Raw genomic sequence first — 15,554 nt, 5'->3', positions numbered from 1 at the left:
TTTTGCTTTTGTTAACAGTTGGAGTAAACTGTTGGGTGAGGAGTTAGAAACTTCTGCCTAAGATATGGTGACTTTTGACTGCATTGCTTTCTTACATTGTTTAAAACTAAATAATAAAAAATCGTCATAACCATGTCTCAGTCATAACCAGCAATGAACAGATTAGGATGTTGTCCATGAACAAAATAATTTGAGTGAGTGCATTTCCTATTTTGTCTACTTACTATTGTTTTGAAATTTTCCAGTCTTGTAGAAGCATAAAAAATTAACAAAACAAGCAAAATAATTTCTTTCACATCCACAAAATTCCATAAGAGTTAAATTTTAAAACATGTATGTATAAATCTCATCAGAGGTGTGTCTCTGTCTTGGCCCTTCAGCCTTCAACTTCGATAAACACCATTGTATTTTATTTTCTGTTGGAATCTCTTTATATGATTTACCATATTTTTTTGGTCAGGTTGTCTCCTTGTTATTGCAAAATAAAGTATATAGTACTCTGAAAAACAATTGTTGCACATTTCCAATCAGTGATGGCACAAGTCCTTCCTAAGGGCATTAGGCCAGGCCTGTTTTCTCATCGTGAAAGGCAAGTTCCGGCTTCGATGGTCTTCAGTCTCTTCTGGCTGCAGCATTCTGTGAGTCTATGAAATCAAGTAGTGTCTGTAAAGAAAAAAAGGGTTTGTCCTTTTTCAGTTAATGATTGTGGGGAGGTTTCTTTTTGCAGGTAGACACTAGCGTTTTGATGACATGAAAACAGAAGGAAGAAGAAGTAGCATTAGTTAATTCAAGCAGAGCCTATGTTGATCTTGTAATTTGATTAAACTTTTTATAGTACCAAAGAGACTGCTTAATGTTTTTGAATCCTGTCCTTAGAAATGTCTTGGTTTAAACAATAAAGCTAAATGTCACCAGAAAAATAACTATAGTCAGCCCTTTGTATCTGTGGGTTCCACATCCACAGATTCTACATCTGAGGATTGAACCAAACTTGGATTGAAAATAGGAAAAAAAACTCCAGGAAGTTCTTAAAAGCAAAACTTGCATTTGCCACACGCCAGCATCTATTTACATAGCATTTACATTGTATTAAGTATTGTAAGTAATACAGAGATGATTTAAAGTATATGGGAGGATATGCATAGGTTATATGCCAAATACTGTGCCATTTTATATAAGGGACTTGAGCATCTGCAGATTTTGGTATGCATACTCTTCGGGGCGGGGGTGTCCTAGCACCAGTCCCCCACAGGTACCAACGGATAACTGTACCTGAAAGCTGTAAAAATATTTCTTTGAGATGTATAAAGTATTTTCAGATTACCTCATTTTTGTCACATGAAACATGGTGAAGTAGGTGAAAAATTAACTAAAATAATAGGAAGCCTTTTGCTTCTTAGGTATGCTGATGTTAAATTTCTGTTTGACAGTTGGGGGGCCTGAGACCCAGAGGCAAGGTCACACAGAGCCTGGCCTTGAGCAGTAGTTTTCTGATTTCAAGGCTCTTTTCTCTTATAACTCCTCTACCTTCAATTCTCTTGTTATGGAAAGACATTGATGGTATAGCATAAAACCTGGACATAGTAAGTATTTTGTGGGAGAAAAGTCAGAGATTGAACTAGGAGACTAGGGTGATTAGCCATTTGCTTTCGGGCAAGTCTTTTAGCTTCTCGTGGCCTTTGTTTTCTTTCCTCTTTTTTTTTGGCCTTTCTTTTCTTATCAGTAAAAAGGAGAGGCTGGGGTTGGGAACTGTAGTGATTTGTTAGTAGGCTACTAGTGTCAGCCACTGAGTCATTTTCACTAAATTCACTCATTCAGTGAACAGTGTTTTTTAGTCCATGAAATATTGAGAGGAGAAAAGAGTAGCGAGTATCCAGGCAGTTTGAACACAATGATGAAAAGGGCTTCAAAGGGATTAATGGAAGATGTTAGGAAAGCATAGAGGAGAGGTAGAGGAGGGCGTCTAGGAGGGAATGACGTGGAAGTTAAAATCAGGCCCCCAGGACGGGTTAGTTGGGTAGAATGTGGAGTGTCAGGAGGGGGGGCTGTCCCCTGCAGGTGTGGGAGTCACAGCCCCTGGAGGAACTCCTCAAGTGATGGGGCATGTGGCAAGGGGTCAAGTTGAAGGGTAATTAGAGGGCAGATTGAGAAGGGACTTTACACCTGTTCAGGAGTCTGGACTTATATCCTGAGACCAGTGGGGAGTCCCTGGGGATTTTGCACACAGAAACCAGTTAGAAGATAAGCAGACTTCCTCAGCCACCCCTTCGCTTCGCTTGGACCTTTACTGTTTACAGAGTACTTTCACTTACGTCTCTGTTTAAACTCCTCAGTAATCACGTCCATGGACAGAGATTGTCTTCCTGTTCTAGGCAAGGAAGCTAAGGTTCTGAGAGGGGCATAGACTCTTGGTCAATCAAGCAGGTAGGTGCAGGAGCCAAGACTTGAGTCTTGAACTTCAGTTCTGGACTGTAGTCTGCCCACAGCAACCTGCTCCTCTCAGAATGGGCCCTGAAGTTTTCCGTGGGACTCAGTGCCCTGGCACTTAGCCTGCCTTAGCGGTCACTTCCAGTGGTCTGTAAGAACGGTGTAAACTGACCAGCAAACCCTTGAGAAGTGTGTTGAGTGGAAGGGTGAAATCAGCCTCTCCCTGGACAAGGCCCAGTAACAGCTAATACAAACATGCATCGTGTTGCCTGTTGGCCTGGGACGTCAGTGAACTGTGGTTTCAGGTTGTCTCCTGGTCTCTAACCCAGTCCCTCAGGAAAAAATCAAATATATACACAGCAGAACGGGGGCAGGAGGAGACAGAGTTTAATTGTGAATCCAGCTCTTTTGTGGAAAGGGAACTAATTATGTCAGAAATCTCAGCATTGCTTCTCCGCATGGGGCCAATGGTTTGTTATGCTTGTACTATGCTGTTGGCCTCAGATAGACTGTAGTGTGCTAGGAACAGCTGCTTTAATTGTGAGCTTCCTTCCTTTGACAGATAAAACTTCTCGTTAGCCTGTCCTTTCCTTTCTTCCAGGGTGAAATTGTCTCTACTCTGGGTTTTGTTTGTAAAGCCTCATTCGGCAGTTTTCCTCGGATTCACAGTGACATTGTAGACCAGACTGACACCTGATTTGTTTGCTAACCCTGAGTCTCCAGAACGCTGCTGTGAGCCAGAAAGCGGAAAGGTCCAGGCAGCGAAACTGGATATAACAAAGTCCATTTGCTAATGAACTTGCCTCACTGGGGAGCCCCTGGGTCCAAACTTAGCCTTTGCATTCTTGATTTATACAGTGGTCGTTGGAGCAGGGCTGGGGGCCTCCTAGAGACAGGCCACCGGCATCCAAGAGGAAAAAAGCGGCAGCGTGGCACCGTGGCGGTGGCATTCATTATGTGACTTTGGGCAAGCCAGTAGCAAGCCTCCCAGGCTTCCATTTTTCTTCATAAGCAAACAGGGACTGTTGTGCTAGATACACTCAAAAGTCCCTTCCAAAACTCCGATCCTAATTGATAGCAGTGGACTCAGCAACACAATGGGAAACGTAGACGTAAGAACTGAAGATAACATTGTGTAGATAAAAGAACTTGGGCTTTTGAGACAGAAACTCTCAAATTCCAATCCTGATTCTGCTGCTTCCTACTTGCGAGCCTTGGGCGAATTATTTAACCATTTTCCTTATTGACAAAGGAAGGGTACTGACTCTCTTGCAGGAATTTTGTTATGTTTTATTTTGAGAATGAAATGCATTGTTGTGTGCATAATGTCTTTGGCGCATGGGAGATACACAAAAAGGTGTGTCTGTGTGTGACTGGGTGTGGGTGAACTTAGTCTTGGTTCCCTGAGGGTGGGTTCGCTAAGAGAACCTTTGTGATCTGTGGGGCTTCATTGTTCTAACACTTGCTTTTAATGATAAGAGCTTTTACGTTTACCTGGTGTTTACTATATATCAGGTACAGTTCTAGGCATTTTACATGAATTAACATTTTTCATGGATTGACCCATTTAATTCTCACAACAACCTCTCAGGTACATTCTGTTATTATTTCCACTTTTTCCAAATGAGGTAATTGATGCACAGAGTGGTTGAATAACATCTTAGTGTCACACAGCTGGTAAGTGGTGGAACCAGACCCAATATGAATCCAGGCAGTCTGGTTCCAGAGTCTATGTTTTTAACCACTATGCCTTTCTGCCCCAACAGTGACTCAGAAATATTAAAAAAGAAACAAAAAAAAGATCAGCTATCTTTAAGGAGGTGATGTGGTGCAAGGTGCACTGTGGCGCTACTCCTTACCAGCTGGGTGACATCATCACATCCTTTAAACCTCCTTGGTCCCTGTCCCCTCTTCTGCAGAGAATTGGCGTGAGGCAGTTTAATGAAGTACTGTAGGGGAAGCATTTAGCATAGGGCCTCGCACACAGCCAGGGTCAGTAGGTGGTGAGGGTTTGGTTTTTCTCCAGGTAATAAGAAGCACCTGCTAGAACAAGTTCCATAAAAAATATGAACGGGGACATTTTGATTGCTTAATGGGGTGCGCTTTAGTTTTCTGGAAAATTAGTCCTTAAAGTTTAGGACTACATGCATTTTACTAAGCTAGAGTGAGAAGTATTTCTTTAAACTCATTTCCAAAGTGAAGGTGATTGTCCTTGGCCTCAGCTGGTGTAAGGAGGTGTCCAACACAGCCCTTGACCTTGGGTGCAGGATGTCAGTATGATCTAAGCAGCAAGTTCTTCAGAACCTTTTAGCTGCTGCAAACTCTCAGGCATCTTGAATTCCTCCTTCTGGTGAAAACAAAAACAAAAACAAAATCAGTGTTGAATGCCCTGTCTAGAAAGGACAAATGTTTCAATTTAAATATTCCAGCTCAATGTCCTCTGTTAGGGCCCTGAATTTTAAGTGCAGTGAGTTTCTGAGTGAGGTCACCTGAATTTTAATGAGTTTGTTTGCATACATGAATTTGAACAATACATTAAATCTTGAAACATCGTAGCTGATTTTAATGGAGTAAATTACCCTACTTGAAAGTTAGTTAATAGGCTTTTCTTTACCTAATAATCAGGATGATGATACTTTCATCTCAAAAAAGTCATTAATCATATTTTTGCAATATTGATACATGCTATTATTTTTTTAAATTATTAAACTGTCTCATCAAGAGAATTAGGGAAATAAATGTGTCAGTGTGAGTGTAAAGCATGATCTTCCCCCCTTTTAACCCTTTTCCCCCCTGTGATATTTAGTACATACTGAATGCTTAAATGTACATGGTAGGAATAAAGCCAAAACTGGGCTTGGTTTTGTACGGTGCTTGCTTGGACCAGGAAGGTGAAGTGAGATGCTCTTTACTAGCTTAAAAATGTTTTTAAACATTATAAAAAAAATTACACACACACATGCACACACACAGACACACAAGGATGGTACAGGAGGTGACAGGGAACAAGTCATGAAGGGGAAGGGGTAAGGAGGATAGCTTTTATTGTGACTGTAGCTGAAAGTACATATGTAGCGTTATGTGCAGGGAAGTGACACATTTAATTTATAATTTTAAAAGCTGCGGTGAAGAGAGTTCGTCTTGGGGTTTAATGGCACTGAAAAACCATGCCATGGAACTTTCTGGTCCAGTCCATTCCCTAAAATCATGGTGCATCCAGGAAAGTATTTGTTAAAAATGTTCAGGTAGCCAGTCTTACTTACCTCCTAATGAAGCATAAAGATTGTGAGGGTTGGTTCAGTTAATGTTCTGAGCACTCAAATGTGCCAAAATGTTGGAATGAGCAGAAGCTTTCAGGACATCCCATCTGATGGTGACCTTCTGGAGGACAGGAACCATGGCTTGCCTCTTCAGAGCTCATTTGTCTGATGTTCAGGCATGCAGTATCTGTGGAATAAATGAACTAACACCATATATTTCCTTCTGAGGAATGGATTTGGGCTCCTGTAATAGTGAGATCTCATCCATTAGCACATACATAAGCTTCAAAGGATGTGTAATTATCACCTGTTACTGCTTATGGTCTTTTTCTAGATGTGAGAGTGATAAAATCAACCTGTTTCTCTTTTACCCAGAGTATTTGCCTATAGTAAGAAATGCCTGCTGACTTCACTTATGCCCATGTGTAAATGCACAGTTTTTGGTGCCTGGAAGGCCCTCCGTAAATGTTTGCAGTGTGAATGAACAGTTGGTGGCCAACGGCACTTTCCAGCTGTTCATGTCTCACTCAAATCACAGCAAATGTCTCCCCCTTTCCTCCATTTTCCAGCAAAGACCCCATGACGCCATGACAAGAACTTCCTCAACATCCTTTCTTGCCATTATAATTTCTGCGTATTTTCATCTTCCCCTTGTTTCCTTTCCCCTTCTCTCCCAGGAGCCGGTGCTGACCTGCTGGTTGATGTTCTTGATGTAATACCCTCCTACTCCTGGGGCCGGGCCCTGGCAGTCGTTCTCCTCCTCTCTTACGTCTTCTCTCTCCTCTTTCTCTTTCTCTGCTGGCCCTTTCTGCTCTGCTTTCAATCCTGTTGAAATCACCCCCATTTTGATAAGGAGATTGCTTAAACTCACCCCTTCCCCAGGTCACCTTTCTCCCCATCGCCTTTCCTTTTGTCATTTAACTTCTTGAAAGAGAAGTCTTGTCACTTGCACTTTTCTACCATCTCCTCACTCATTAACGCCTTGAAATCCTGCCCCGCCTGCTTCCACACTGCGCTCAGGTTGTCCTGTCCTCAGTGAACAGGCCAGTGGCCTTTGCTCATTCCTCATCCCCCTTGGCCTCTCAGCAGCACTTGGCACCGTTTGTCACTTGTTCCCTGAAACTCTTCCTCCACCAGCTTCCAGGAATTGTCTGCTCAATTTGTTTCCTACTAACTGCCTTCTGGTTCCAGTGGCAGTCTCATTTTGCTTTTTAATTGAAGTCATTTTCCAAGTATCTGTTCTCTATTTTTTTTTTCCTTTTTCCTCTTTTGGAAATTAGACATTCTAATACAAGTTGTAATCACAACTGCCTGTGTGATTACTGCATGAACGTTTGTCTTTCCTGCCAGATTGGAGGTCCATGAGTGCAGGTCCCAGGTCTGCTGGTCTACAGCATATCTGTAGCACCTAGTACAGTGCCTGGCATGTAGTGAGGGTTCAGACATGCCCAAGTGATGAAGGAGGTAAGCTTGCCCCCTTCCAAGCCTTCCATGTCTGACTCTCCAGCGTCTTGTCTCATGTCCCCACCCTTTCCCAAACTCCTGCCCTGTATGTCCCACCCCAGCATGAATTCATTTCCTCCTCTTATCTAGTCCCCTAGATCTAGTACCCTTTCATGAATTTTCATGTATCTGTTGACACTACTGTCATTTTTTTTTCATGTATCTAGGTTCAAAATCTGGAAATCTCTTTGACTCTGTCCTTTTCCTCAAATCCTATTCAATATATGTAATCTGTTGCTAAGTCCTTTCCATTCTTCCAGCACCCTGCTTTAGGCCCTCAACGCCTCTCACCTGGACCTTGCAATATTCTCCTAGGTGGCCTGAGCACTTCCAGTCTCACTTGGGCAGCAGCACCTCCCTACCCGCTCCGTTCCATCCCACACATTTTGATCAAATTAAGTGTGGAGCATAGCCCTGATTATACATCATGTTAATCCCTAACCCCTCCCCAAAAAAGTCTTATTCTTCACTTTGCCGAATTGAATATATCTTCCTCAGTTTGCCATTCCAAATCCCTACCATGTGGCTTCACCTGTATCTCCTTCAGCTCCATACAGGAGTCCTAGACTCTAACCCACAGACTCCTACTAAACAGAGGTACCCGGTGGGCAGTGACCAAGTTTTCACCTGACCAGTGTAAGGTTACTAGCTGCCCTTGCATGAGAATGAATGCCATTTTTAAGTTTCTGAGATGATGTGCTTCCTACATTTTTGGAATGAAAATACTCCTTTACTTATAAAATGACGAGGCTAATAGATAGCCATTATTTATTTTATTATCATTTGCAAAATAAAAAAATGCAATAGAATTCTTGCTGTTTTGTTTCTCTGAGGGAGAAAAATCTTTCCAGTCCAGTTTTCTCCCCAAGCAAATTTTATGGAATACACAGTTCCTAGCTTAGTATGTTCCGTCTTTTAACTTCTTTCATTCTCCCTACAACTACCCTTTTTTTTTTTCCCTGAAGATTTTACTAATTCACAAAATTAAAGAGTCTAAGAATCACTGTTCTACCAGAATGGATGGTTCCACGAGCACACCTCGTTCTGCCTGTTGACATCCTGCCTTTCCTTGCTGATGCTCCTCAGGTGTTAACTTTCTTTATGCTGCCATGTCAGAGCCTTCTCTCGGCCCCCTCCCTGCACTAGAAGTTGCTTTCTCTTTCCTCAGTGGTACTTTTCGCCCTGTAGTACTTTGGACTTTTGCGTGGCACTTCCCGTGTTCTTCCTGTGTTAGAAGTAGAGCCGGCTTCCTTCTCCACTTTCCCAACTCCCCACTCCAATGATAACTTTGCTTGGGGCAGAAGCTTGTTTTATCTTGGTGTTCTCTGCATTGCCAAACATTGTACTTGGCACATATTTGGTGCTTGGAAAAATTGTCATCAAACTGAAATTTCAGGATGATACTGATGAAGTGATTAAGTAAAGCTCTCATCTTTGGGGATAGGGGTCCCCTAAAGGTACTAGTTCAGAATTTTTTTCTTGATGATTCCGAATTACAGTCACTTACTAAAACACGTTAAGAATGATTGTCCGTTTATCTTTTAAAGATAAAATAATCTTAGACTGCAACTCTAGATATCTCAGTGTGGAGTGAAGGTCTGCTGTGGTTGAGTTGAGAAACTACACATTTCATTTGGCCTTTTTCTGTGAAACTTTTTTTGGAACGTTGATTTTGATTTCATTTTGACAGAGGAGGCCCTGAAAATCTTCTTTCTCCCAGATGATAGGCTACAATTTCTTTACCTCTGTCTTTCTCTATAGCTGTCAGCAATTGGCCTGATCTAGACAATGAGGCTTTCTCTGTGTCTGTGTGAAAGCCATCTTTGAACTATATACAGGCCTGTCACTTTTATTCTTCTTAAAAAAATTTTTTTTTGTAATGAACTTGGTTTTTCTTCCCACTTTGTCTACGTCTACACTCTCCCACCAAATCTTTTGTTACTGAATTTGGATTGTGGAAAGTAAACCTGGCTGGGAGATAGACAGGTAGCACCACAGCTGGGCCTCCTAGTATACACGTCCGAGACAACCTTCTGTGCAAAGTACCTTCTACCTTGACCTCCTGTGCTGGAGCCATTTTTCAACTTTTTCCACAGAAGCACTGAGATTATTTTGGAGTTGGGGAAAATGGCAGGGTTTCTAACATGGAAGACCCTGAAAGGAGAAGGAAGAGGAAACCACTGCCTCTTCTGTCTTGTCTTTTCTACTGAAAGAGGGCCGGAGAGCGTGGTGAATAGTGATGGTAATGGTGGCGGCTGCAGCTATGGGTAGTTCTTGGCCTTCTTTTTCTAAACTGGAGGCTGGATTTGTGTTCTGAGTGACTGGTGTGTAAATAGAAGATGAGAAATTGAATTGTCTCTTGAAGAGGATGAAAGCTTAACATCATATGACAGGCCTCAGGCCTGTTCTAGCAGCGTGCTAAACAGTGCTATGTGGTGTGGTTCTAATTAGCTTTGAAGAGCTAGGACTTAACTCCTCCCAAGGAATTTTTTTTTTTGTTTTTTTTTGCCGAAAGTTACCACTGCATGGTGATCCATTGGAGTTCTTGCAACATCAAAAGATAACAGCAGGAGTAGAGTTCGGGGAGCGTTCTGTGCTTTGTTTCAGACGTGTGTCTTATCTGCAAAAGCCCAGATAAAAGTGAATGATCAACTCTGCTCTCATTGACTTAAGTGTTTTACATTTAAATCTCTTTTGGCTTTTTTGGCCTAACTTCTCTGACAGGGGAACAAATGAATAGAATATTACTGGTAGATCACAAGTATAGAAATTACTGGGATTAGGGGGAAATGTTTTACAGATGTTCCTGAAACTACAGCCAAATTGAGTGAATTCTTGCCCCTTTACGTGTTGGGAGCTTGGGAGAGTACTGTCTCACTTACTGGGCTATTATAACTGTGCTCTGCTCCAGGCTGCGTTCACTCACTGTATCTCTCATTGACAGGCTTACGTAACCCCGTCATACCTTAACAGTGATGACCTTTTGAACAGGAAAGAATGTGTAAGACTTTAGAGAGAGTCATAGTTTGAAAATTTCCTTATAAAGCTTCTTGATATTGTATTTAGAAAATACTTCCTTTAAATATATCTTGTTAAAAGTTAAAGTGAGTCTGGTAGAGTTCAAAATTAACTTCCACTTAAATCCAATTATGGCTTTGGTGGATTTTTGGCCAGGCACCTACATTTTCCTTAGTCTCACCACATATCGACTGACCAGTGCATCTCATACGTACCAGATCTGAAGAATGAAATGCCCCTAGTTGATTGTTCCACATCATTCGGAGCCCTGTCTTCCTAGGACAGTGCATCGTGGTCCTGCCTTCTAAGTTGTCGTGGAAGCATCCTTGGTGCAGGACAAGCAGAGCATGCTGCACTAGTTCACAGCAAAAAGCAAACAGCAACAAAAAGTTGAGATCCAGGTTGTTGCACAGGTCACCATGTTTATCATTTTTAAGGATAGGTTTTTTTGTTTTGTTTTGTTTTGTTTTTTGCTGTACGCGGGCCTCTCACTGTTGTGGCCTCTCCCGTTGCGGAGCACAGGCTCCGGACGCGCAGGCTCAGCGGCCATGGCTCATGGGCCCAGCCGCTCCGCAGCATATGGGATCTTCCCAGACCCGGGCACGAACCCGCGTCCCCTGCATCGGCAGGCGGACTCTCAACCACTGCGCCACCAGGGAAGCTCTTAAGGATAGTTTCTAAGGGAGGGATTTCACCAGCACATTTGCTGTTTCAGTTCATGTTCAGCTGTGACTCATATTTATTCTGGTCTAACCCAATTTTTGCTTGGAAATTTTTTTGTAGTAGAAAATGTCACTGTCAACCAGGGGAGGGGAAATGCTGATTGGGGATCAGAAGAGCCAAGATGCTGTAGTGATAATTTGCCATCACTTTTGACTCGAGGAAAAAATAGAGAACCCTTACAAAGGAGAGTGTTGAAAAGTACACAGTGATTCTTATAAACAGATAGGGGAAAGGAAAGTCACCTCTGAGCTTTACTGTGGGAAGGAGCAGGGGTGCAGGTCAGGGAAATTACTATAGAATTTTTATATGTGGCGGGGAAAGAGCCTTTGGACTTCCCCGCGTGTTGCCCCATTCACTAAGCCAGATCTAGTGAATTGCCTCACGATCGGTGTATGAATAGAGAGAAAGACACTGGAACTCTCACATTTGATCTTTTTTTTTTTCGTAAACATCTTTATTCGAGTATAATTGCTTTACAGTGGTGTGTTAGTTTCTGCTTTATAACAAAATGAGTCCGTTATACATATACATATGTCCCCATATCTCTTCCCTCTTGCGTCTCCCTCCCTCCCACTCTCCCTATCCCACCCCTCTAGGTGGTCACAAAGCACTGAGCTGATCTCCCTGTGCTATGCGGCTGCTTCCCACTACCTATCTATTTTACGTTTGGTAGTGTATATATGTCCATGCCACTCTCTCACTTTGTCCCAGTTTACCCTTTCCCCTCCCTGTATCCTCAAGTCCATTCTTTAGTAGGTCTGTGTCTTTATTCCTGTCCTTCCCCTAGGTTCTTCATGACCATTTTTTTTGGTTAAGATTCCATATATATGTGTTAGCATATGGTATTTGTCTCTCTCTTTCTGACTTACTTCACTCTGTATGACAGACTCTAGGTCTATCCACCTCATTACAAATAGCTCAATTTTGTTTCTTTTTATGGCTGAGTAATATTCCATTGTCTATATGTGCCGCATCTTCTTTATCCATTCATCCGATGATGGACACTTAGGTTGTTTCCGTCTCTGGGCTATTGTAAATAGAGCTGCAATGAACATTTTGGTACGTGACTCTTTTTGAATTATGGTTTTCTTAGGGTATATGCCCAGTAGTGGGATTGCTGGGTCATATGGTAGTTCTATTTGTAGTTTTTTAAGGAACCTCCATACTGTTCTCCACAGTGGCTGTATCAATTTACATTCCCACCAACAGTGTAAGAGGGTTCCCTTTTCTCCACACCCTCTCCAGCATTTATTGTTTCTAGATTTTTTGATGATGGCCATTCTGACTGGTGTGAGATGATATCTCATTGTAGTTTTCATTTGCATTTCTCTAATGATTAATGATGTTGAGCATTCTTTTATCTGTTTGTTGGCAATCTGTATATCTTCTTTGGAGAAATGTCTGTTTAGGTCTTCTGCCCATTTTTGGATTCGGTTGTTTGTTTTTTTGTTATTGAGCTGCATGAGCTGCTTGTAAATTTTGGAGATTAATCCTTTGTCAGTTGCTTCATTTGCAAATATTTTCTCCCATTCTGAGGGTTGTCTTTTGGTCTTGTTTATGGTTTCCTTTGCTGTGCAAAAGCTTTGAAGTTTCATTAGGTCCCATTTGTTTATTTTTCTTTTTATTTCCATTGCTCTAGGAGGTGGTTTAAACAGGATCTTGCTGTGATTTATGTCATAGAGTGTTCTGCCTATGTTTTCCTCTAAGAGATTGTTAGTGTCTGGCCTTACAGTTAGGTCTTTAATCCATTTTGAGTTTATTTTTGTGTATAGTGTTAGGGAGTGTTCTAATTTCATTCTTTTACATGAAGCTGTCCAGTTTTCCCAGCACCACTTATCAAAGAGTCTGTCTTTTCTCCATTGTATGTTCTTGCCTCCTTTGTCATAAATTAGGTGCCCATATATGTATGGGTTTATCTCTGGGCATTCTATCCTGTACCATTGATCTATATTTCTGTTTTTGTGCCAGTACCATACTGTCTTGATTACTGTAGCTTTGTGACGTACTTTGAAGTCGGGGAGCCTGATTCCTCCAACTCTTTTTTTTTTTTTTTTTTTTTGCGGTACGCGGGCCTCTCACTGCTGTGGCCTCTCCCGTCACGGAGCACAGGCTCCGGACGCGCAGGCTCAGCGGCCATGGCCCACGGGCCCAGCCGCTCTGCGTCATGTGGGATCCTCCCGGACCAGGGCACGAACCCACGTCCCCTGCATCGGCAGGCAGACCCTCAACCACTGCGCCACCAGGGAAGCCCCCTCCAACTCATTTTTTTCCTCAAGATTGCTTTGGCTATTCAGGGTCTTTTGTGTTTCCATACAAACTGTAAAATTTTTTGTTGTAATTCTGTGAAGAATGCCATTGGTAGTTTGATAAGGATTGCATTGAATCTGTAGGTTGCTTTGGGTAGTAGAGTCATTTTCACAATGTTGATTCTTCCAATCCAAGAACATGGTATATCTCTCCATCTCTTTGTATCATCTTTAATTTCTTTCATCAGTGTCTTATAGTTTTCTGCATACAGGTCTTTTGTCTCCTTAGGTAGGTTTATTCCTAGATATTTTATTCTTTTTGTTGCAATAGTAAATGGGAGTGTTTTCTTAATTTCACTTTCAGATTTTTCATCATTAGTGTATAGGAATGCACTGTGCATTAATTTTTCTCACACTTGAACTTGAAAGGCCCATCTTCATATATAATCATCCACAGATGTCTGTGTATGATTATATATTCCCGTAGTGAGGGAATGATAAATGTAAATGAGAACCATGATAAAATTTTGCCTCGCTTTCTTGCACATTTTCAGAATATGATTGAAAGCACATGCCCCTGTCAGTAGTTAACTATGAGGTTTGCGTTAAGTTTTTTTTGTTTTTTTTTTGCTGTGTTAAGTTTTTGTAAGACTTTGTCAGAAACCTAAAGCATGTTTTAGTGTCAGAGTCTTCCCTCTCCCCTCTTTCCTTCCCTCCCTTCCTCCCTCCCTTCCTGCCTTCTTCCCTTCCTCCCCTTTGGAATCAAAAGGAAACTCTCGTAGGTTCTAACTAATCTCTTTTCAAAACTAGGGACAATTCCAGCCTGTACACAGATTAAATTAATTCTCATTTCTCTGTTTCCTAACTAGTACCTGAAATTGTAATTGAGTTATACTAGATAATTGCTCTCTGACGTCTTTCTTCAAATAAAATCTGAAGGATAAATGTTTGCTAGACACTATTTTGCTGCCCCAGACAGGTGGATACATAGGGAGGTGGGCTTGGGAAGGGAGGCACAGGTTAGGTTAGGGAAGCAATCATAATATGACTTAGGTCAGTGGATCCGTGTGTGGTAAATCTTTTTCCTCCAAATAGTGCCAGATGCCCAGAAAAGCCACTGTAGCGCCTGAAGAATGTCTTGTTCACTTAGTAACTCGTACTTATGCTTAAAATTAATGTGTGTCTCTTTTAAATTCAGTAGGCTGTGCATTTATGACTACCAATAAAGCAACTTTCATTTAAAAAAATGATGATAACAGCTTATGTTGTAATAAGGACACTTAAAAAAAAACCAAGGAAACAAAACAATCTTCCTCTGATTAAGGGGAATTCTTACACGAGGTCTCTTTCCAACCGCTTTTGTTTATGAGTACTGAAACTTAAAATGAGTAAATTGCCTTCCGAATAACATTCTACATTTTCCATTTATCCCTATCTCTCATATCTGCTCTCAAGAACAAAACAAATGTGGCTTCCTTCTCTCCACCAGTTTTCTATAATGTAGAAATTTCCAGTGCTTAAAAATTCAAAGTGGTCATTCCTTTCAAAGCATTACAGTGTGGAGGTAAAGGGTCTGTTTAATGTAGTCATCTGAGAGCTTAATTCCAGTTTGGAAAAGAATTCTGCGATGATGTTGAATTCCTTGGAAATGGGTGTGCTCAGCTGCTAACACTTTCCAAAGCTTGTGCATTTGACAATGGATGTGACCAGGGCGGGCATTTCCCGCCTCCAATTTCAGCAGCATGTCATTTCTCTTTTCTTACATAACCATCGAGATTTGAGTTTCTGCTTTTGAGAGTTCACATTTCCTTTTTTTCCCTCCTAACTTAAAAACTGCATTTTTTTTATTTCTAAAGAAAAACATATTTTCTGTGGAATATATATAGTATTTATTTTTCCTGTTTACTAAGGTCTTTAAAATTGAAGAGCTCTTATGTCCTCATACCTTCCACCTCATTAGTGTAGAGTCAGGTGTCTGCAGTCTCTATAAGATTCTGAGCTGCTTCCCCATTCCAGATGGGCCACATACCTACTGTTCCTGTTTGTGACCAAATACCATGTTGGTCCCAAACCACCAACTGGGGCTCAGGGAGTCTGGAAGTTGAAGACTGATGTCTGCATAATTCAGTCCCAGCGCCCTTCCTCTCTCATACGCATCCCTCTTCCACTCTCTGATTTAGACTCCTGCCTTCCTCCATCTGGACCTCAGTTTCCTCTTGTGTAAAATGGGAATAACAGCCCCCATGCAGGCTTGTTTTGAGACTAGTGATAAAGTATATTAAGTACTTAGCACAGTTCTAAAGTTGTCATATTTTTTCCTCCTCTCTCATTAAAAAGTGAAGCTGGAGTGGCTTTTCCTTATCAGCAAAGGATTTTT

General features: G+C 41.6%; 1 protein-coding gene across 1 annotated transcript in view; it reads left to right on the top strand.

Annotated features, from left to right (window-relative positions):
* RAB8B (RAB8B, member RAS oncogene family) overlaps positions 1-15,554 on the top strand; it is a 66,839-nt gene that overhangs the window by 9,354 nt on the left and 41,931 nt on the right. The gene's annotated exons all lie outside the window — the stretch shown is intronic.

Source organism: Delphinus delphis, chromosome 2, assembly GCF_949987515.2.
Source record: "Delphinus delphis chromosome 2, mDelDel1.2, whole genome shotgun sequence".
Classification (NCBI taxonomy): Eukaryota; Metazoa; Chordata; class Mammalia; order Artiodactyla; family Delphinidae; genus Delphinus; species Delphinus delphis.
This window is presented reverse-complemented; position numbering and strand designations above follow the sequence as displayed.